Here is a 22252-nt window from a genome sequence, read left to right as displayed (position 1 = left end):
CTTTGTCACGATGAAATATTTCTGCTCTTTGCTAGTCTCACACCATCCAAGTCGCTTCAATGGGGGAGTTTTGGGAAGGGAACTTCGAGCAGAAAGATGAAATTTCATGGCCACAACCCGGAATCTAGCGAAGCATGGAAGAGGGTAAAAGAAGGTATTATTCTGTAATTCTACAGCGCTGAAATGCAATCCTGTTCCATTAGCAGTCCAGTTACAGTGCATGAGGCCCGAGACACCACTGCATGAGCACCGAAGGGCCAGCTCTACTTCCAGGGCTGGTGTAAGGGTATGAGGTGACATGGGTGAATCTTACAGCTTTGCCCTGCCACCCCCCCTCCCCCATCATGCTCTCCCACACAGTTAAAAATTATGCACTTAGAATAACAGAGTTTACAGGAAAGACATTCACAGTACAGTCTTCTGGAACAATGTATATTATATTTACATCATTAAACCAACACTTGTGAGGAACCCAAATTTTTTCCAATGTTTATCATTAAATATAAACAAAGAAGAGGAAAAAATTGAAAAAAAGAGAAAAGAAAAAATTGTCTTTTTGGGTAAAATTTTGGAACACTGTGGTGTCGGTGAGAGATGTGCATTTTGCATAAAGGTTTTTAAAGCATGGTGGTTAATACAGTAAGTGACTGATGCATAAATTCGGGATAAACCAAATGTAGTGTTTTTCACGTTTGAAATAACTCATGTTAAAAAAACATTGGGAAACGGTAAATGAAGTGATCTCCTGTGCAGCATACACGAAACTGGTTGCAGCCCTTTGTGGGCAAGAGCCAGGCAACTGTATTTGTTAACAGCACACTACTATCTGATACTAATTCCCATATATTATAAAAAGGTTTTTATTTATTAATAAACATTGAAAAAAATTGGGTTCCTCACAAGTGTTGGTTTAATGTTGTTTAATCTGATAGTGAGGGTATAGTAGCCTGTATGGAGAGACTTTGTTTTCTATACATATTGGGGTAGATTTTATAAATTCGCGCACCAGGCGCGAACAAAAGTACGCTGGATTTTATAAGATACGCGCGTATCTTATAAAATCCGGGGTCGGCGCGCGCAAGGGGATGCACATTTGTGCAACCTGCGTGCGCCGAGCCCGGTGCACGCTGCCTGTTCCCTCTGAGGCCGCTCCAAAATCGGAGCGGCCTCGGAGGGAACTTTCCTTCCGCCTCCCCTCACCTTCCCCTCCCTAACCCACCCCCCCGGCCCTATCTAAACCCCACCCCCTACCTTTGTTGGCAGATTTACGCCTGCCCCCGGTCCCACCCCGAACCGCCCCCTGACCCTGGACACGCCCCTCCCCGCCCCTTTTACGAAGCCCCGGGACTTACGCGCGCCGGCGGCCTTTGCAAAATAGGCGTGCCAGCGCGTGAGTGCCCTGTGCATGTAAATCCGTCCGGATTTACGCGCGCAGGGCTTTTAAAATCTGGCCCATTATATTTACATGCAATGCTGTGGTACCAATCAGAACACCCTGCAAAAAAGACCTACTGTAACATTTATGGGTATTGGCTTGGCACTCAGAAAGCCACAAGTAAATGGAATTATATTACAGAAAGCCTCCCATCCCAAAACAGCACTAACTGCCAGCACTCAAACAACAACAACCTTACCTATGAAGAGGCAACACTGCAAATATTACACCAGGACCTAAAACCCCAATACACCTCCTATTAGAAAAACAGAACAAGTCGGGCTGCTAGAGATCTCTACACAAAAACTACATGCTAGCAGAATACCTCACCTTGGTCACACATGCAGTATACAGATGGATTCTCACCACATACAGAATAAAGAGATCATAAAGTATAAACAAAAGTAAACTGGAAACCACAACATGCTAGACTCTGTATGCAGTGCAACAATGGAAAAACAGAAACATTGCCATACCTCATTAAACATAAAATCAAGAAATATAAAACATTATTCATTATAGTAAAACTATACTAATAAAAAGCATAAATATTTCAAAACAGCTGATGAGTAGAATAGCATCCAATAATAAAAAACCCATATCAAAATGCTAAAGATTTTCCCAAACACCAATAACATTTTCAAAACAGCAGAAACATCAAATAACACTCAATAATAAAAACTAAGGACAAATAAATCCCCTATTCTCCATACCTGGGAACTTGTAATTTCCAGATACCCTGAGGTTGTTGTGGATTAATAGGGCAAAGTTTGTTGCACACAAACATTCTCCTCTCTCCCTCACTGATTTGATAGTCATACAACTAAGATTTGCTTTGTGTTTTATTTTACAGTAGTTGTGGTATGGAGGGTATTATCTAAGACAAATGGGGGGACTTCTTTAGGTTATTTTGCTTTATGTTTTTATTTCATACTTTTATAGTTATTTCTTTTTGGTGTAATCTGCCTTGATGGCATCTGGATCAGCGTGATATCAAATGTGAAAAAATAAAGAGAAACCAAAGAGATATCCATACGTATAAACAGTCATGTAGCATCCCACAAAAGGACAAAATATTTTATTACAACTTTCAAAACCTACCTTATTGGTTAACTTACAAATACATTTAAATTATATATACTTCCTCATATAAATGTTGACCATTCAAAAATATCACAATAACAAAATACTTTAATGCTAATAAAAGATATACACACTATATGGGGCCCATCAAAGCATCACACAATCACACAACCTCACATACAATCATACATGCATTATAAAACACATTACATAATGGGTACCACCCACGAATACTGTCACAAATCAAGAAGGCAACACTTGTCATCAAAACCACATCCCTAATCTTATGTTAAAGAAGTCTGTGCTTTCGGAACACTTGTTGTAATCTGAAATTCCAAAGTAAAGATTTTTTTTTTTCACAATAATGAACTTATTGATGTATATTGATCCTTCTCATCAAAAATGGAAACGTCTTCAACAATTGAATTTATATTTGCGCCCGCAGTTTTCCAATGAGAGGATGGCATTCGCGATTCCCATCGCGAATGCCGGTATAGAAAAACTCAAAATAAATAAAAAATAAAATACCATCTCTGGTACTGCATAGAGATGTTATTCTGATAAAGCTGGAAACATTCATGCAGACTGGAGGAAATAAGTCTTCAAAGAATTTTCCAACCGGGTGCGGATTAACCACAGCTCAATTGTAAATCATCAGCCCAACGTGTTTCGCCTGTATGGCTTCTCGAGGGGCGTCAACGAACTTAACCAAAGCCCCCTGTTTTCAGTTGATGCAATTAAACAAGGAGTCTCCAGCACGCTCACATCATAGTCTCACCATTTTCAAAACGATGTGAGCTGTAGAAAGGCAGCACGCTCAGGATTTTGGAGTGCATGCTGTTGGCCTTCCAGAGCAGTAGGTGCTGATAAGAATTTAGGAAGGGGCTCTCACCAACTCTACCGTCTCCCTCTCCCCAAAACGTAGGGGGAAAAAAAAGCTGATTTTAAACTCTTTGGGATCCATCATTTCTAAACAAACAGCAAAAGTCAGGTCTTATCATCAACCAAATATAAGAGGAATTTATGGAGTGTAAAGAAATGCAGAAGGAACAGTGGAGAGGGCTAAAGGTGATGGAGAAATATTTTTTTTCTGGGTTTTGTGTGTGTGTGTGTGTGTATGTGTGCACATATCTCTGTGTATCTGTGTGTGTGTGTGTGCACATATCTCTGTGTATCTGTGTGTGTGTGTGTATGTGTGCACATATCTCTGTGTATCTGTGTGTGTGTGTATGTGTGCACATATCTCTGTGTATCTGTGTGTGTGTGTGTGTGTATGTGTGCACATATCTCTGTGTATCTGTGTGTGTGTGTATGTGTGCACATATCTGTATATCTGTGTGTGTGTATGTGTGCACATATCTCTGTGTATCTGTGTATGTATGTTGCACGTGCGTCTATGCATGTATGTTTATGCACACATCTATCTGTGTGTATCTGTATTTTGTGTGTGTGTGCACTCCTCGGTTCTGTTTTCCGTATCTGTCCCAAAGACTAATGGCCCATAGTCGGGGGACACAGATGTTACTCCTCACAGATTGACCCAGGCTGACACTGAGCATCCAGCAAAGGCCTCACTCGAAGGGCAGATAAGCAGCTCTGATAACACACGGCACTTTATTACTCTAGACTCTGTAGCAACCTACATCGCACTGCATCCTTGTCCCATGAATCTTCAGGGAAGACATGAAGGGAAATATCAAGCCTTCCCCGTCCCTGTCGTCCCTACCTCCCCCCCCCTCCCCCTCTCATGCCCCTTTTCTGGGCCCAAACGCTCCCCATTAATCTTCAGAATAGCCCAGCAATGAGCGGTGGTGCAGAACTGGGAAACGTATCCTTGTGCTTTTCCTTCCGATGTTTGTATGGGTTTGCTGTGCAAGACTTTGGCTTACACACTAAATGTATATTTTAAGAGAATTCTTGCTCCATTTTAAAATTGCGCAAGGCGGAGGGGCGGCATTTAATACACAATTCCCTAGTGTGGATTCATTTTCGGGAAGCTCTTTGTTTCATGGTACAGTCGTTTAAAAAGGAGAGGGCTTCTGGTGCAGTTTTGATATTGCAAATATGCAAATAAGATTGAAGCCTTGGGCAAAGCGCTAAGCCCCTGGAATTTGCCTGACTTTTACAATTTTCAAAAAGGCATGGCAATTTGACAGAACAAGAGGCAAACCAAAGGTTTCCGTTTTTTCCATATGTTTTATAAAATAGTCCACTTGAATGCACAAAAATAAAGGTTATCATTGGAATGCCTTTTATAGTTCACTAATGTATATTTAAAAAAAACAAAACAAAACCCCTATCTCTCCACCTGACCAGGATGAAGAGACAGACATTGAAATGCTAACAGAAGTAAGAAAATGTTGCTTTCGGCGGTCCGTGGGTCAGGTCCATGGACCGCTGCACTTACCTCCAGCCCCGAGTCCGGTGGAAGCAGCACCGACAGCGGGGAAGGCCCTCAAAGAACGTCCGGTAGGCCGCCGCGCTTAACCCGCCCTCCCTAGCCATCCCTCGCGTGCAGCGCCAATCCTAGGCACGCGCGTGCGTCACTTCAAGGGGCGTAAAGGGGCCATGGTGGGAAAGTCTCCTTGGCATAGACTCTGAAGGGAGGACATTAAGGAAAACGACTACAGTAGCATTTAACTTTAATACAGGAGACTATGATAAAAAGAGGAAAACGGAAAAAGAAAACCTAAAAGAAGAAGCGGGAAAATGTCAAAGCTTACATGCAGCACGGACATTGTTGGCTGATGTTGCAGGCACATTCAGTTTTTAATGCCTACCCATGTTTTACTTTCACCAAGGGTGCAAATTTGAGAGATAAATTGATTCATTCCTTTTCACCTCCTCCACCAATAACCCTGGATATACAATCAGATCAAATACCAAAGGGATTCCAACGTTGTGATAGGTGTTCGATTTATTCACAAGCCCCAATTGTTTCACTCATACAGATTACAAATCACAAACCTATACACAATTACACATTCAATTTCCATCTCATTGCAAGATGAGGTTTGCAGTGTATATGGTGGTCTACCCTGTAGCTTGGCATACATTGGCAAAATCTTCAGAGAAATCTGATAGAACATCATAGTTGTATTACTGTTCAAAAGAAAGAGGGTCTGATGGTTGTGCATTGTTTGGAAAAAAATCACTGTGTCACGGAGATGCGTTGGAGCATCACTGATCGAGTAGTACATCAGTACGAGGAGGAGATTTAGATGCCAAATTAATAAGGTTGGAACAACGTTGAATTTGCAGGCTCTGCACAGTGGAACCCTCCGGTTTAAATTTGGAGATTGACTGGCTTTCATGTTGATATCGATGAAGCGAAAGTCTTGCATACCGATAATGGATAGCACGGAGTCTAGTCATATATGTGATGCTTTTAAAATGATGACGTTTTTGTGAGCCAAATTATGTTTTCAAGTGCCAATGTGATAACAAACAACTTAGGTCACATGTGGTAAGGTAACCAGTAGTTTTCTTTGCTAAGGAGAGATTATCATGTGTGTGTTTCCTTTAAGGATGTTTGGTAGGTTTGTTTTTCTAAGTGATGTTTTGGAATGCCAATGCAGCATTTGTCTCAACAGGTCCCCTGACACAGCTCCAGTTGAAATATCGATGATTAACATCAAATATTGGAACACATCAATGTTGGGATCTTTTCCATCTGTATGAATTTTGCTGAGCTGGAAGTGGCTTGATAAGAACAGGATTTTTCACCACCTTATTAAAAAACAAGGTAAGTACAAATTGTTTTTTGCTATTGCGGTTGCTGGGACATTACAAAATGAGTTTGTGGAGATACGTGGTTTTTGGGATACGGAAGAGTTGGGCACATACAAGGGGTTCATTTACTTAAGCATTTTCCCCCATAAACACAGAATGGGAAAAAAGTAAATCAGGCCTATAGTCTGCATCAGTATTGCACTGAAAATGTAATGAAAAAATGTGGACAATGAGGGCACGTGATGATGGTCAGGAAATAAGGTCAGAGGGATGAATTTCACTTTTGGCTAGTTCATTTGATGTCCTTCCTCTTAATTAAAAAATCATTCAGTTTTCAAAGTTTTTTTTGTATATGGCAGTTTTATATTGTAAACATTACGTTTGCTGGCTACATTGTTTAAAAATACCGTCTTGGAAACCCAGACTAAATACTTTGGGCCAGATTTTAGTATCTACGCCTGATTTTATAACACGCGCGCAGTTCCCTTCCGCTCCCCTCCTCCACCTTCCCCTCCCTTCCCCCTACCTAACCCGCCCCCCAGCCCTACCTAAATCCCCCCCACCACCTTTGTTTTCTTATTTACACCTGCCGGCCGGCTGCCAGCGCACGATTCCCCGGCACGGCCGCCGAGCCGGAGGCCTCGGTCCCGTCCCCAGACTGCCCCCGGACTGGCATCCCGCCCACGCCCCCTTCGCTCCCCTTTTTCAAAGCCCTGGGACATACGCACGTCCCGGGGCTTGCGCGCATCACCGAGCCTATGCAAAATAGGTTTGGCGCGCATAACCCCCCCTGCGCGCTTATGTGCGCAGGCCTTTTAAAATCTGCCCCCTTTGTATGCATTAAAAAAGGTGGAAGGAAAACCAAATGACTGCCATGGTGAAAGAAGCTATTAAAACCAAAAGGACACCTTTCAAAAACTGAAAGGTGGATCCAAATGAAGCAAACAGGAGCAAGCATAAGCTCTGGCAAATTAGATGTATAGCATTAATAAAGAAGTTTCCTGCAGAGGCAAAACCTGTTTCCAAAATATTGGCATTGAGAAGCTTGTGAGGGACCACTAGGATAGTCCACTAGATAACTGAAGGGTAAAAAGGGCACTCAGAAAAGCGAAATGAATTCTTTGCATTGGTCTTTTCTGAGGAGAATGTTGGAGAGATTCCTACACCAGAAATGCTGAATAGATTAGGACTTTTCAGCCTGGAGAAGAGATGGGTGAAAGGAGATACAATAGTGGTCTATAAAACCTTGAGTAGGGTGGAATTGGTAAACAATAAATGGAAGACACTCCATGAAGACACTCCATGAAGCTAAAAGGTAGCACAATTAAAACAAATTGGTGAAAGTATTTTTTTTCACTCAGGGAATAATTAAATTGTGGAATTTGTTGCCAGAGGATGTGTGTCAGCAGTTAGGATAACTGGGTTTAAAAAGGTTTTAGACAATTTGCAGGAGGAAAAGTCCTTAAACCATTATTAGCCATGTAGACCTGGGAAAGCCACTGCTTAATCCTGGTTATGAGCAGGGAGAATTGGACCTATTCCTTTTTTCACTCTATCCTGTCCTGAAGGAGTATTATTAGCTCCTAAATGCTAGTCGAGATATGTATTAAATATAGGGTGCGACAATAAAAAGGTTGCACCTTAAATTACGTTTCTATTTGTCAACCTATATTTCCATCCATATTTTCTAAGCATGAATACATTTCACAAGAAGAGAGAATGACTCAAGCACAACTGGATTTAAAAGTGTGGTAAGCTGCAGAACTGAAGGCCAATATATCATTCACCTTTACCTCACTGCAGCATTAGGAGCCAGGAACCACCTGGCATTTTCCCAGCTGCTGCACATTTCCAAGTGGGATCCAATGCCACCAGTGGTGCCAGTCACGCTCTAACTGCAAAGTTCAGGCACGGACAGACAGGCCAGAAAAGGGTGTGCTCTGCACGCCGCCACGATGCTGAGCACAGCATGAGACATCATACCTCGCGTTTAATGAGCTGCTGCCAGCCTGGGTTTTGCTGCCCAGGGGAACCATCTCTGCCCTCCTGGTTCTAAAAATGGAAACCGTGTGTTTTCAGATGAGCTGTTTATTTTTTCAGCAGTAAAGTCTCCTGCACAAGATTCTTTCCTTTCTCCTGGCATCAGGCAATAGTGAGATGGAGGCTGCTTCTGGAGAGAAGGAATGGAGAATAGTTAAATAGTACATGATAGCAGATAAAGACCAAAATGGCTCATCCAGTCTGCCCAGCAGAGATTCATTCTCTTTTGATAGATGAGCATCCCAAAGGCAACCCAACACCAGTTCCCCCCTGTGGGTCTTCCACCTAGTCTTTCGGTTTTCCTTCCATATCTGTCCTAAGCATGGCCAACTCCATCATCATTATACTGCCGGCCTCTCCATGCTTTTTTTTCGAACCCTGATGCAATTGTAGCACTGCTGTTTTGGGTTGTAACTGCTGCTCTGTGCAGGTTACGGGTCTTCTGTGCTTATCCCATGCATTTTCTAATTCCAGTACTGGTTTTGTCTCCACAACCTCCTCTGGGAGGGCATTCCAGGCATCCACCACCCTTTCTGCAAAAAAGATATTTGCTCATGTTGTTCCTTAAGTCTTCTTCCTTGGAGATTCACATCCTGACCTCTAGTTCTATGGCTTTCTTTGCACTGGGAAAAGGTCTGATTCTTGTGCATCGTTACTAATTTTGAGATTAAAAAAAAAAAAAATCTGTATCCTCTATCTCCTCTCCTCTAGGGTAATATCTTTTTAGGTGCTTCAGTCTCATCTCATATGGTGTTCACATGTATGGGAAATGAGTGGCACTCCCAGCGCTCAGAAACCTCTGCACTCCCAGCGCTCACTGCTTTGAGACCACAAGATGCAAAATTAATGCAAACACTCACAGGAGAGAACTTTACTGAGTTGTAAAATGAAATGAACTTCTTCTATTGTGTAGAACATCCTGATCGGGGGGGGGGGGAGGAACTGAAATCCAATGATTTACTGTTCTGTGTACTCTATTTACAAGCAGACATGCTTCAGTATTACACTGAGATTTCCTGGGCAATCTTTAGGTATAAGTGGTTTGATAAATCCATGCCAGTGTCTTTCTGTAGTTCCTCCATAATACCTTTCCTAGCTGGACAGTGCTGCTTCATAGGAACATTAAGCACAAAGGGCTAGGCACAATTCAGCGCAATATAACTTGGTGGCTCATATGCACAAGGATTTTTCCCCCTCAGACACAAAATGGAAAATCTGTCCATTTTGCTCCAGGTCTTTCCTTGCTGACATGAATGGGAGCCGAATGCCATTGAGAATAGAGTTTAGCACAAAAGTGAGGAGAATGCACCACTGTCTGTTTATTCTTGTGTGTGGACAAGCCCAAGGACTCTGCTGGAGTTTGACTACTTCTTGGCACTTATCTATTTCCTATCTTTCACCGAGTTCTGGCAAGAAGGCCGCGCTGCTGACTATTTACCAGTGGCTGCTTACTTTTAGAACATAGGAAGTGCCAAACTGAGTCAGACCAATCCTATTTTCTACAGTGGCCAGTCAGGGTCACTTGGAAGTAAACTGGAAGATCCTAATAGAAAGATCATACCTACTATTTGTATATGATTTGAAGCTTTATAGCTCTTGTAATCATCATTTAGTGAAACAATTCTGAGTAATGAAGACTAAAGAGCTACTCAGGTGACATCAGGATGACATTTGGTCTGGACAAATGTGTTGAGGCAATCTTCCTATAAGGAAAATTAAGCAAAACTGAAAATATCTCTTTGACCGAAGATAAGTATAAAAAAGCTTGAGCAGGAAGGCATATATATGTATTTAGGAGTAGGAGAAGGTGGAGCAATCCAGCACAATTTACTAAGTAAAAAGATAAGCAAAGAATACTAAAGGGGACTGAAATTGATATTAAAAAAGTGCTTTAACAGCATGGAAACAATGCAAGCTGACAATCAACTTTCAATCCCTGCACTTTCCTACAGTTTTGGAATTGTAGACTTTCCTGATAAAGGTCTGAAACAATTGGATAGAAAAACAAGAAAACTTCTGTATGCTCACCATGTAATCTACAAGAATCAGTATATGCTGAGATTGTACATTCCAAAAGCTGAAGGTGTTCTGGGCCTTGTAGAAACAGATAATACATATAGATCTGCTATTATAGGCCTCCAGACATATCTAACAGGACCAAATACTCAAAAAGTGCTGAAGTATAAAAGTGAATGGCCAAAATTGTGTTGCGCTTGGAGGTGGACCCTTGTCCTGATAGGGAACAGACGGCAACTGCCCCCAGGGGGCGGCGCACGGGAGGAAACAGAGGCTCGGATGAGCTTCACCACTGGAAGCCCGAGGTCCCCCGGGGAAGAGCCCGTAGGGACTAGGGCCGCTTGGACTTAGGTGGGCCTCGCAGGTTCTCCTGGGAGAGCAGAAGTCCAGCATGCCCACAGACACAGGGAGAGCGTGATCAGGTTCGAGACTAGAGGTCCAATGGAGCGTAGGTGATGACAAGGCAAGGAACAGAGCTAGAATCTAGGGACAAAGTCAGGCAAGCAAAGGTCAGAGTCCAGAGGTCAGTCCTTGGATGGTCAACAAGGCAGAGGTCAGATACCGGAGGTCAGACGAGGTCACAGGCAGGCCGAAGTCGGGAGGCAGGCAGCAGGCAGGCAGGCAGGTCAAGGGACAAGCTGAGGTCTTGAGGCAGGCGGCAGGCAGGCAGGTCAAGGAACAAGCTGAGGTCTTAGAGGCAGGCGGCAGGCAGGCCTGCAGGTCAAGGAACAAGCTGAGGTCTTGAGGCAGTGGCAGGCAGGCAGGTCTAGGAACAATCTGAGGTCTTGAGGCAGCGGCAGGCAGGCAGGTCAAGGAACAAGCTGAGGTCTTGAGGCAGCGGCAGGCAGGCAGGTGAAGGGACAAGCTGAGGTCTTGAGGCAGCGGCAGGCAGGCAGGTGAAGGGACAAGCTGAGGTCTTGAGGCAGCAGGCAGGCAGGCAGGTGAAGGGACAAGCTGAGGTCTTGAGGCAGGCGGCAGGCAGGTCAAGGAACAAGCTGAGGTCTTGAGGGAGGCGGCAGGCAGGCAGGCAGGCAGGTCAAAGGACAAGCTGAGGTCAGTACCAGTTAGACAGTCCGGAAGTACTATCTGGGGAAACGTACAGACGAACACAGGAACAAGACGAGCAGGAACTAGGATGCAGGAACAAGGCAGGAACAGGACTGGAACAGAAGGATCCTGGAATGAGACTTGGAACAAGACAAGAGCAGGAACAAACATAGAGGCAATCTTACAACAAACCAACCAGATTGCCAAGGCAAGGAAGCACAGACAGGAACTTCCTTATATTGGGGATCAATCAGGGCGCGCCACGGAGCTAATGCCCGCCCTTAGCCCTACAAGAGGCTGGGCGGTCCGCGTGCGCACACGTATGGGCGTGGCCCTCATCGCTGAGGACGCCGAGACTCGGCGTGAGGCCTGACGCGCAGTGGAAGGCCCGGCGACCGCCGCCACGGGAAGCCGGGGCCTGGAGGAGCTGGCAACTACCGCTAGGGAGGCCGACCCGGGACCTGCCATGGGATGGTGAAGGTGAGCAGGCCCGTGCTCGGGATGGCCGCGGACGGGGCGCGTAACAAACTGGTCTCTATAAACTTGGACAATTATTTGACTGCTAAAAGGAATGGGTGAGAATTTATCAGTATGTTTGGAGGAAGAGGTAACAAAATTTGCAAGACAAGAAAAAAGACTCTTTAAAGAGACCAGCAAACGAGGAAGAACAATTGACTAAAACACAAATGCAGTAGGAAATACAGATAGTTACTCCTGGAACCAGGGGCGGCCGAAGGGAATCTGCTGCCTGAGGCGAGGGATGAGATGGGGCCTCCCCCCCTCCCAAAATATAGCACAGGTCAAATCACCAAGATGGCCAAGTTGGGGGGGGGGGGGGGGGAGAGGGTTGGAGTCTGCCCTTTCGATGATTTGACATGCTGGGGCAGTGGGCAGGCAGAGGTCAGAGTTCCCTTCCTTATGAACTGCAAGGGTCTGAACAGGGCCCTCACAGGGAGTGGCGAGGACGGGTGGCTAGCCAGGGGTGCCATGCTGCCGCCTCAGACCAGTGGCCCTCCCCAGTGCCACCTCCAGCTAGCAGAGGATGTCCTGTGCCTGGGGTGCCATTGCGTCTGCTGACAGTCCTGGGGCCTGAAACATTTTCCTCTCACAGGGTCTGGATTTGTGGCCTGGAGATTGTGCATAAAGTCTTTTTCCTCGGGCCAGATGCCGCTCTGCCTCTGCTATGATGATCAACTGTCCCTTTCGCAGTGGATAGCAGCAGCTTTTAGAGAATTGTGTGGATTTTGTGATTTTAGAGAAGTCTTGTGAAGATTTTTAAATAAGTGACATAAAGCCGTACCTAGTGGGACATAAAATTCATGAATCCCTGTTTCCCCATTGGTTTCTCCTGTTTCATGGGTGTGGGATAAACGTTTGGGAGTCCGGCCCACCGCACACAGCACATGCTGGAGACAGTGAATTTTGCAGACTTTCGGTCAATATTGGCAAAAAAAAATTCACTAATCCCTTTGACATCAAAGCTGCATAAGGAACTGATGTTTTATCCCTCAAAGGAATTCTTGAGCGGTGTCCATCTGGGCAGACATACTCAGTTCTAACAGGTGCCCTTCACAACAAATCAGCGTGTTGACTTGCAGTCTGTTTATTATAAAGAGGGACCGGTCTCCTCATGCACAAAGCTAGAAAGATATCCCTTGCACCAAACAGGAAAAGTTACGGTCTAAGCCTAAATTGTACCGAAGTTTTCCCACTAATCACGCCCACCTTTATGTCATGTGCCAAATGTGAAAGATGGGAGCTGAGGATAGTCAGGTCACTGGACCAGATATGCACGGACCTGTGGTGGGCATAGTTCCAGCTGTGACCCCTGTTTTAAATCTCTACATTCCTGTACTGTGTAGGCTGAGGACAACAGCTGTCTTGCCTTGAAAGCTGTCAGCTAGTGCCTGCTATTTGCTTCCAAGGCACTCAGATTCATATCCTGGGGGTGCGCTTCTTTGTTCTGTGTTCCTTCCACCATGTGCACATAAATGCCGTTCTACTGACTGGGTGGACCAGGCAACATCTGGTGACGTACCTGATCAGCTATTCCTTCCACTGGATGTGAATGCATCTTCCATGCCGCTGGAGCCAGGACTGAGCATGCTCAGATAACTACCCCTTTCACGCCAGAATATGTCACAGGTTTTCTCAGCTGTAATAATAACGCACGTTGCCAAGGGAGCCATCAAACGCTTCTTTGAACTTTCTGGGAGACTTTGGCAGCCACTGCAGGTCTCTTTTCTTTCCCTGGGTTGGTTTAATCCTCTGGGTTACTGAGCTGCTTTTGTGCACAGACAAAGCCTCAGAGCAAAATAGTTAATAAAGAGAAGAGGTAAGTTAATTCCAGTGTGCTACAAAGGCCAGTGCATTTTTCTGACTGAATGGCGTTCGGGCTCATTATCAGCTCAGGGTGTGGCGGTGGGATGGCACACAGCATTTATCCAGGACAGGAGCTATCTACAGGCATCACCGCACAACTGAAGTAAAGCATTAGAGATGCACACCTGTCCTTGCTGGAGGTGCGGAAAGGAATTTGTCTCTGCAGGCAGTTGTTTTTTTTTGGGGGGTGGGGGGCGAAGGACAGGGAACTCCCATTTTCTCCCTTCTTTTCCTTTTCCTTCATGCACCCTAAACCATAAAGTGGGTCCCTTGGTTGGGCCACTGAGATAGAAAAGTACCCCCTTACATTAACCTGAATCACCACCTGAGGCCTGCCTGGCCTGTGCACCTACCCAACCTGGCAGGGCTGGTGCAAGAGTTGTAGGTGCCCTAGGCGAACCTCCTGCCTTGCACCCCCCCCCCGTGTAGGTCCTGGCTCCGACCCCGACCTCATTAACTCGGTCAAGCCCCCTCTCTTACACACACTTAGGTTCCTTGTCTCATTCACATACTCACCTTTACACAGGCTCCCTGCCTCTCTCTCACTATCACCATTGTTCTCTCATACACACACAATCCCTCTCACTCACACACACACACACAGGCACCCATCGTGAGTGGGATGGGTTCTGCTCGCGGCCCCACATGGCTGCTCTTAGCCGCCTAATTTGCCCATTGGGTCGAGGCAACCCTACCCAGCCAACGAGTCTGAGTGTGGCACAGAACACCGGAGGCTTAAAAGGACGATGTTACACTGGGCTAAGTCAAGGAGGGATCCTTCTGTCCCTGTGGACTTGTGGGAAGAGCCATTTGTAAGTATGGGAAATGAGTGAGGTTTCTAGGACCCAAATGCAGGCAGGCGCATTACACAAACTCATCCAACAGCCCCAGATTACCTTTGTAAAGGTACAAGAATTATGGAAGGAACATAAGAAACCCTCTGATGTGTAACTAGCTCAAACAGGACAAATGCATGGCAGCTGCTGTGGGGAATGGAGTCAGGGTAGGGCAGCTGCCTGGTGCATTTTTCATGATGTAAGTGGGAATTTAGAAGTTTATTAGTCTGAGCAGTTCTACACTGAGTGACATTTAACAACCTAATTAGGTGTCACTTTACTGCTAAAAATACCAATAAACACTTAAAAATCTGTGTTAATTGATAGCTGTTCCTAAAATTGGCTTGTTATATGTCAATCAAATAGCTGGGTAAGCTTTTCAGAGAGATAAGGAGGGATTATGAATGTAAACAGCAAGGAATTCCTGATGAGTTCTGGTGTTAATTACCCAATACTGTAACCAACTTTTAACTCTTCTCCACAAGTGACGTCTTGACAAGCGATAGATGATCTTCCGCAAGGAACATGAGCTCTCAAAGCCGGCTTTATCCTTTCTTCTAGCCAGTTTCCTCTAAAAATGATTTGAAACCCCTTTCGTCACCTCTCTAGTTTGTGAAAAGATGTAGCTGAGCCGGGACAGAGCAGCAATCTGCCCTTTTGAAATGGTGATTCAGATTACTAACAGGCCGATGCAATATGTGCGTAAAAAATGTGTGTCCAAAGAATGCGCACACATCCACCTCTCCTGGGACCTCGATGCAATATGCAAATGAGCAGCTGCGCTAAAAGAGACACCTAATGGGTAATTTGTGCATCCCTAGCACTCTGCATTGGGTGCCCAGAAGACATGGCTGTGAGTCTAGAACAGCCTGGTCAGAGCTCCCTCCCCATTCCCCGGCAGGACAGTTCCTGATTGGTCCTTTGATTGACAAGTGTCAGTGAAAGGACCAATCCCCTTTCAGGACAGCTTTCTGAAAGGGGATTGGTCCTTTCACTGACATGTGACAGTGACTGGACCAATCGGCAGTAAGTGAAGCAGTGAATAAATTAATATTAAGTGCAGGTTATCAAAATGGACAAATTTATGAGCCTCCCTTTTATCTGGCAGCAGCTAATTTACTGGCACAATATACATGCATAATATACACATTCATGAGCTTGTATATTGTGCGCCCCGAAATTTTATTTTTACATCAAGTCTTGTTTTTTGCATGGCACTGCTTTCTGTGGTTCTTCCTACTTAGTATCTCCACAATACTAAGTAGGAGGACCCACAGAAAAGCAGTTTTTTTTTTGTTTTAAAGTTGAGCCTTAACCCGCAGGAAAATGTTTCGCATGCTCTGGGCAGTTGTAAAATTTGACCGGTTAAAAAGTGCACCTCGGGCGCACAGGGATATCGTGGAACGTACATGTGATGAGTGTATTAGTTACTTGCCAGTTTGGATGCGCATTTTGGACATGCTAATCCCCTTATTGTACCAGGGGTTATAGACAGGCGTCCAAAATGTGCGTCCAAGCGCTTGTTAACTTGTGCACTAGGTACAGCCTACAATATTGCATTGACCTGCTTATTGTCCTGACAAAGCAGTACAGAAGGTGCGTAAGAGGAAACTGAGAAAGAAAAGGGACTTCCAAAATAGTGATAGTAACAGTAAGATATAATTACAAGGCAGAGAAAGCACGAGAGAACCAGGACAGGGCCTAAGTTCTGGTGCTGGTCCTTAATGTCCCTGATCAGATTCTGTTTCTGGCCTGGTGACAGGAACCCACAGACTTTGCTGCTCTATCTGCAGTGTCTCCTCTTTCCTCCAGGACTATAAAGAGTTTTTCCTGCTCATTCTTTAGTGGGAAGTCTTGGATTTTCTCTGTCCGCTTTGGGAAATGTGCAGCTCTGATCTATGTGTTTTGCACAGCACAGCTGGAAATGCATTTCTGTTGTTCTTTCTCTGGTGTTGCATTGCATACAGAATCTGGCTTCAGTTATTGTCTGCATCTTTCTGTTTCTAATCTGCGGTCAAGTCTTCTGTATTTGGGGAGGGTCTGCCTGTGTGAGCGAAGTGAGGGATTCTGCTAGGGTATAAATTCAGTTTCGGGGTGTGTAGCAGTCCAGCTTGCTCCATTTCCCCAGCTTTACTGGTGGACCTGGGGTAATTGCAGTGCTGCCATTTGCTCTTTGAGTTCTGGGTGGTGCAGCTGGTTTGCTACATAGGTCTTGATTATATGGGTTTGTTTGTTTTGGGTTTTTTTTGCGGGGTTTTGTGTTGCTTCGCGGAGTGCCTGGCGGTGGAGGAAGTGTGTACAAACCTCTGTGGTTAATTTAAAGTGCATCGTTTTTAAAAGTAGAATTTGCTGGGGCTCTCTCCGGGTCTGTGCTGGTGTCACACATCGTTACTGTGTTGTGATCAGTTCCATTGCATTCCTGTTCTCCCCTGTTAAGTGGCTTTGGCTACAGCCCTTTGAGGAAGCTGTGAGTGGGATTTCTGTTCCTCCCTTCCCCCACCCTGGCCGCGCCGGTGTCCTCTTGCTCTGAAGATCTCTGGGGCACCTGAACAAGTGCGGCCGGAGCCCGCCGCACTCGGCCCTGACGCCACACGGGGGCGCTGGCAGACCAGGAACCGCTGCCGGCGGCTCCGGAACTGAGGGCGGAGGGCCCCGAGTCAGATCTCCAGCTCCTATTCCCTCAGCAAAACATCCAGGCTCATTTCCGCTCCAAAGCTCTCTAATCCCTTTATTATAAGGTCAAAATTCAGCTCGGAGGAACAAATATTATCCCCCCAATCTTGTAACCCTTTCACTTTTGCAGTGCGCACCGTGACGCCTGCCAGACTGTGTCGGAGTTTGAGGCGCTGCTGTTTCTTTCTCTCTCCTAAGATTCAGTTGCTTTCTCGGTGTGGATGGGGCTCTCGCTCGCTCCCTCGGATTCACCTACACAGGAAACCTTTTTGGCCTGACCGGTTATCCAATTTGTTGCCACAATAATACAGAATGGCAAAGTAGTGAAGGGGCGATTGCCTCGTTACTCCACTTGAATGGGTGGAAGAAATAAGGGTCAACAAAAGAAACTCCAGGTGAGTCGTTCTTATTAACCTAAGTCAGGCAATACATGCGTGACGAGCTTTTCAGAGCAAAGATCCCTTCATCGAGCCTGTTTAGTAAAAAAACTTAACCGTGGTGCACACATCCCTTGGAGGCCAAACTGTAAGCCCTGTACTCCACCCATCCTAACTAGAATCGGGCTAGGTCAGTGTTTCCCAACTTTTTCAAGCCCCAGGCATTAACAAAAATATTGTGTGGCGCGGGCAATGCAGACCCGGAGAGAGAGAGCACTGACAGCCCCACCAACCTCTCTTCCAAATTCTGAAATTAAGAGAAAGAGAGGGTGGAGACACCCATGAACTTGTCTGAATGGACTAGTTCCCTCTACATCAGGGCCAGTGAGACCCCGTTATGGCACTTGAAAATTCACGTGATGCCCCAAAGGAGAACCAAAACAAATTAGCAGGGGTGCGGACCCCCCCTCCAACAATCATTCCTTCTCTCCCCCCAGCTGATCCCCTCTTTTAACCTCCTCCCCCTCCACTCCTCCAACCTCCCTAGCCCATCCCCTCTCACCCCCCCCCCCCCCCCGCTGATCCTTTCTCACTTCCAAGATGTTCTTATAACCTTCACCTTCTGTCATCCTCTCACCCCATCCTCATTCCCTCCTCATTCTCCCCCATCCCCTCTCTCTCCTCCCAGCTTCATCTCTACCCCCTCCAACCCTTCCTTACATTCAACTTAGCTGATCATCTTCTGTCATTACCCCCTCACTCTCCACCGCCAATACCCCTCCACCCTATCCAACCCTTTCTAGAATCTCACCCCTCCCTTCAAATAGCCCCCTCCTCCAATCCTCCCCTGGCCAGCTTCAGCAACAGCAGCATTTTCCTTTGGGCCGGGGCCAAAGATGGATGATAACTGATGGGATGAGAGGGCAGGCTGCTGGCGGGCAACATTTTTCTCTTGGGAAGTTTCAGTGGTGGGTGAGAAGGGAAGAGCAGTGGCAATCTCCAGTGACCCATGCATACTCAGCCCTCCTCTCCCCTCATGGATAATCCCAAGTTTGACGGTGATCTGGAAGCAGCTGCAGCAGCAGCGTTACTAATGAAAGTCAGCACCGGGGCCTTTGGGTTAGTGTAGCAGCCCCGGTCGCTTCTCGTTCAGGGCTTCCTGTTGCCACAGAAACTCATGCGTGGACGGTGCCACTGCAGGGCCTGCGAGCACAAGCGGGCGCCTGTAGAGTGTTGATATTGGAGGCACTTGGGACCCCAGCTAAAGTCTTTGTGACCCCATTTGGGGTCCGGACCTACAGTTTGGGAAGCCTACTGGTGCAGGAGCAGGGAGAAGGCTGTGATGCGGGCAGCTGGCTCAGTTATTTCCCTTGGCTGCCGCACGTGGCTGCGAGAGCTCCTTCCGTGAGCGAGTCACGTTCAGTACCGGGTGCACGCTCTCCCCGTCTCACTCAGCCTGGGGATAGCACGGAGAGCAGAGCAGGCTCAGGAGGGGAAGGCGAGGAGGTGCTGTGTGCGTGTGCTGCACAAAGTGAGACGCAGCTATCAGTGTCCTGCACACTGCCCATTAATCTCAAGTGTCCAGGGGTCATGCCGTAGCTGGGAAGAAGAGGAGTGCGTGACCCCCGCGTGTTCTCAGAAAGGAGCTTTTACGTGTTGAAGAGTCACCGCTTCTGGCTTTTGTTGCTCTGAGGAGCTGAGAGCAGAGCCCGGGTGCTGGGCTGGATCTGAGCATCAGGCAGTCGAGAGTTTTCCGTGGCACGCCCGATCAGGCCCGAAGGCGAACCACAGTGCCCTGGCACACTGGTTGGGAAACACTGGGCTAGGGTTTTCTTTGCCTGACATGTCATGAATCGAGCACGTCAAGACGGATGGGAAAATAGCAACAGAAAGAAGGAATGGAGGGGGAACCCTTCCCTGTCAATGGGGGAGAGTAAAATATTCTACTAAGAGCCCACGGTGTGAGAGAGGACAGGAGGTGGAAGCATTTGGTAGAATTCAAGGAACAGGAGGGCACTTGAGCGGGGAGGGGACTAGCAAGTAATGAGGAAGGAGGGGCAGGAAGAGCAAAGCATATCATGAAATGCTAAATGGAAAGGAAGGTAGTTGGGGGACCCATAACTCTGGCAGGGGCTGCTCCCACTTGTCCAAGATGTGACCCCCGCTGATGAAGAGAGCCTAACACAGGCTGCCACTGGGAACCCCTTTGCCATAAGAGCAAGAAAACCCTGCAGGCCCTGCATCCCAAGAATTGATGGCGGTATGCAGGGCCCTGCATCCCTGCAGGCCCTGCATCCCGCCATCAATTCTTCACCCGACAGGACAGCATCACGATGGGCGACTTCTCACTCTCCGCCAAAGAGAAAGCGAACAGAGACCACAAGCAAACAAGGGCAAATAGCACCATCCTTTCCCTGAAAGGAAAGCACCCGGAGTGGGACCCTCTTCCAGCTGAGGAAAGTCCAAAAGCAAGGGGGCTGGGGGTCCCAAGGCGGGCCACCCAGAACTGCCAGGGAGGAAAAGGGTCCCGGGCTTCAACGGGGAGAGCCCTAAGGGGGTGTGAGCAGGCTGCAGAGGAGCTTGGAGTTCCTCCTCTGCCTCAGGGGAAGCTTTGGTGACCTTTTCACTGAGAGAGGATGTTGTCCTTGGTGGGAGTTTTAAGGAACTGTCTCTCTGAGGAAGGAGTGCCACGAGTCAGCCAGAAGCTCCCCAGAGTTTGAGAAGGAGCTGCTGAGAGGAAAAGGAGAGCTGCCTTCACCGCATGTGCCTGGGAGGGTGCAGAGGAGAAGGGTTCCTGTCCCAAGAGCTGACCTGTTTGGGAGTGACTGCGATTTGCCTTTTTGTGCTTTTTGGACTTTGCTGCATTAGTCATTGGTGTTTCACTATTTTTTGGGACTCTGTGTTTTACCTGCCATCAGAACCAGTAAACAAGAGTTTGGAGTCCATTTGGTGGGAGGGGGTGTTGTGCTTTGACTGGGCTAATGAGCAGAAGAGCCCCAGTAAGGAATAACCCTAAGGACCTCCCCCCCTGCCCCCGCTCAGGAATCCTGGGCAGTCATGGGGCCTGCGCCCATCCGTGAGCCTCCACAGGAGCCCCCGTGCCCAGGACTGGACTGGGACAGGACCAACACAAAGCTAGGACCCAAGAATACAGAACTAAACCGGGGGTAAACACAGGCAGCCCCTTTACTCACTAGCCACTTGTAGCCCAGGGCACCTTAAGGTACCTCCCTGAATTCAAGAAATAAACCAAATAAGTGGGACCTATCTGGTGATCCTCGCCCAGTCAGAGGCACTGTAGTTATATAAAATAACCACTCCATCCCTTCAGCGGGGTAAATTCTTTAGCCTCACTCAATATTAAGAAGGAAAAGAAGGAAAAAAAAACAACCTCCACATGGGCCAGCTTCTCTGCTCCTCCCCATCAGGGGATGAGGGGCAAGGGAAAGGCAGATTACTGAAAACTGACTCCTCTATGAAGGCATCGGAAGTTACTCCCTGGGACGCCCTTTGCTCACTCACGCGGTTCCCGGTGTAATGGCAGGGGAAAACAGGCTTAATAAGGCTGCGGTGCTGCGAATTATAAACCTTACTTAAATGCCCACCGGACAAGTAAAATAGCCAAACAAAAATACTCCGAACCCCTCCCGTGAAAGGCGTCAGGACCACTAGCAAATGCACAAAACTCCCACTCCTCCTCCTTCAGGGAGGAGGAGAGAGAACACACTAACCTCCACCGGACAAACGGCAGTGGCCAACGGAGGAAGGTCAAAGGTCTTTATGCAAAGGGAAAGGGCGCCAAGGCCAAAGGAGAGAGAGAGAGACCAGTGGTCAAACTAGGCCCTTCGCTCTCAGGGGGCTTGGTGTAGTCCTGGGTGCCCCCAGCCCTCGAATGACCAGAGAGAGAGGGGGGGGGGGGGGGGTAGCTCCGGTCTGGGCTCAGCGCCGTCTCTTCCTCTCCTGGAGCAGGTGGGGCCGGGAGAGCTGAGGTACAGGCTCCATTTGCTGCCACACACACCTGGCCGCCATGTGTAACTTCTCGCTGGCAGAGACGGGGGCCCTAATTCAGAGACTTAGGTCCCCCAGGGTGGCCCTACTGCCTATCTCAGTTTTGGGGGAGGAAAGTGCTGCTTGCAGCCTTTTCCTGCCCACCCGTTTTACTTTTTGCATCTACAACAGTTGATTTTTTTTTTCCTCTTGGATTTTCCCTTTTACAGGTCCGTTGGGGTCAAGCTGACTTATCGCCAGCACGTGTTGGGCCAGAAAACCTTTCATCTTGACTGGATGTTCCGGCTGGCGAAGGAGAAGACCCTGGCAAAGGTGATAGCTCTCAGGGGTCTCGGTGCTGACTGGGATTGTTTCAGCCATGAAATAAAAGCCCCCACAGAGGCAAGAGAGATGGGATCGGGGGGCGGAGGCCTTGGTGGGGAACCAGGGATATGCAGTTAGGTGTCTTGGAGGCTGTGTTGACCGATTGAACTATTGTGGATGCTGAGGCTTTCTTAGGCTTGGATGGCTTGGGGTGGGGGGGGGGGGGGCGGGAGGGGGGCGAGGTGGGTGCTTTGGCAGCACAGAGGGAAACGACGTCCTCGGTGCCCCTTGCCTTTGGAGCACCGCCTTCAGGTGCCTTC

The 22252-nt window shown here is 47.3% G+C and overlaps 1 long non-coding RNA gene across 1 annotated transcript in view; it reads left to right on the top strand.

Annotated features, from left to right (window-relative positions):
• The first annotated feature begins 17080 nt into the window (after positions 1-17080).
• LOC115094332 overlaps positions 17081-22252 on the top strand; it is a 124457-nt gene continuing 119285 nt past the window's right edge. Inside the window, exons 1-2 of the long non-coding RNA XR_003857529.1 lie at positions 17081-17639; positions 21839-21941. This is a non-coding gene — a long non-coding RNA (uncharacterized LOC115094332). The remainder of the gene's footprint in view (positions 17640-21838; positions 21942-22252) is intronic.

The sequence above is a fragment of the Rhinatrema bivittatum genome, chromosome 6 (assembly GCF_901001135.1).
Source record: "Rhinatrema bivittatum chromosome 6, aRhiBiv1.1, whole genome shotgun sequence".
NCBI classification, from domain to species: Eukaryota; Metazoa; Chordata; class Amphibia; order Gymnophiona; family Rhinatrematidae; genus Rhinatrema; species Rhinatrema bivittatum.
This window is presented reverse-complemented; position numbering and strand designations above follow the sequence as displayed.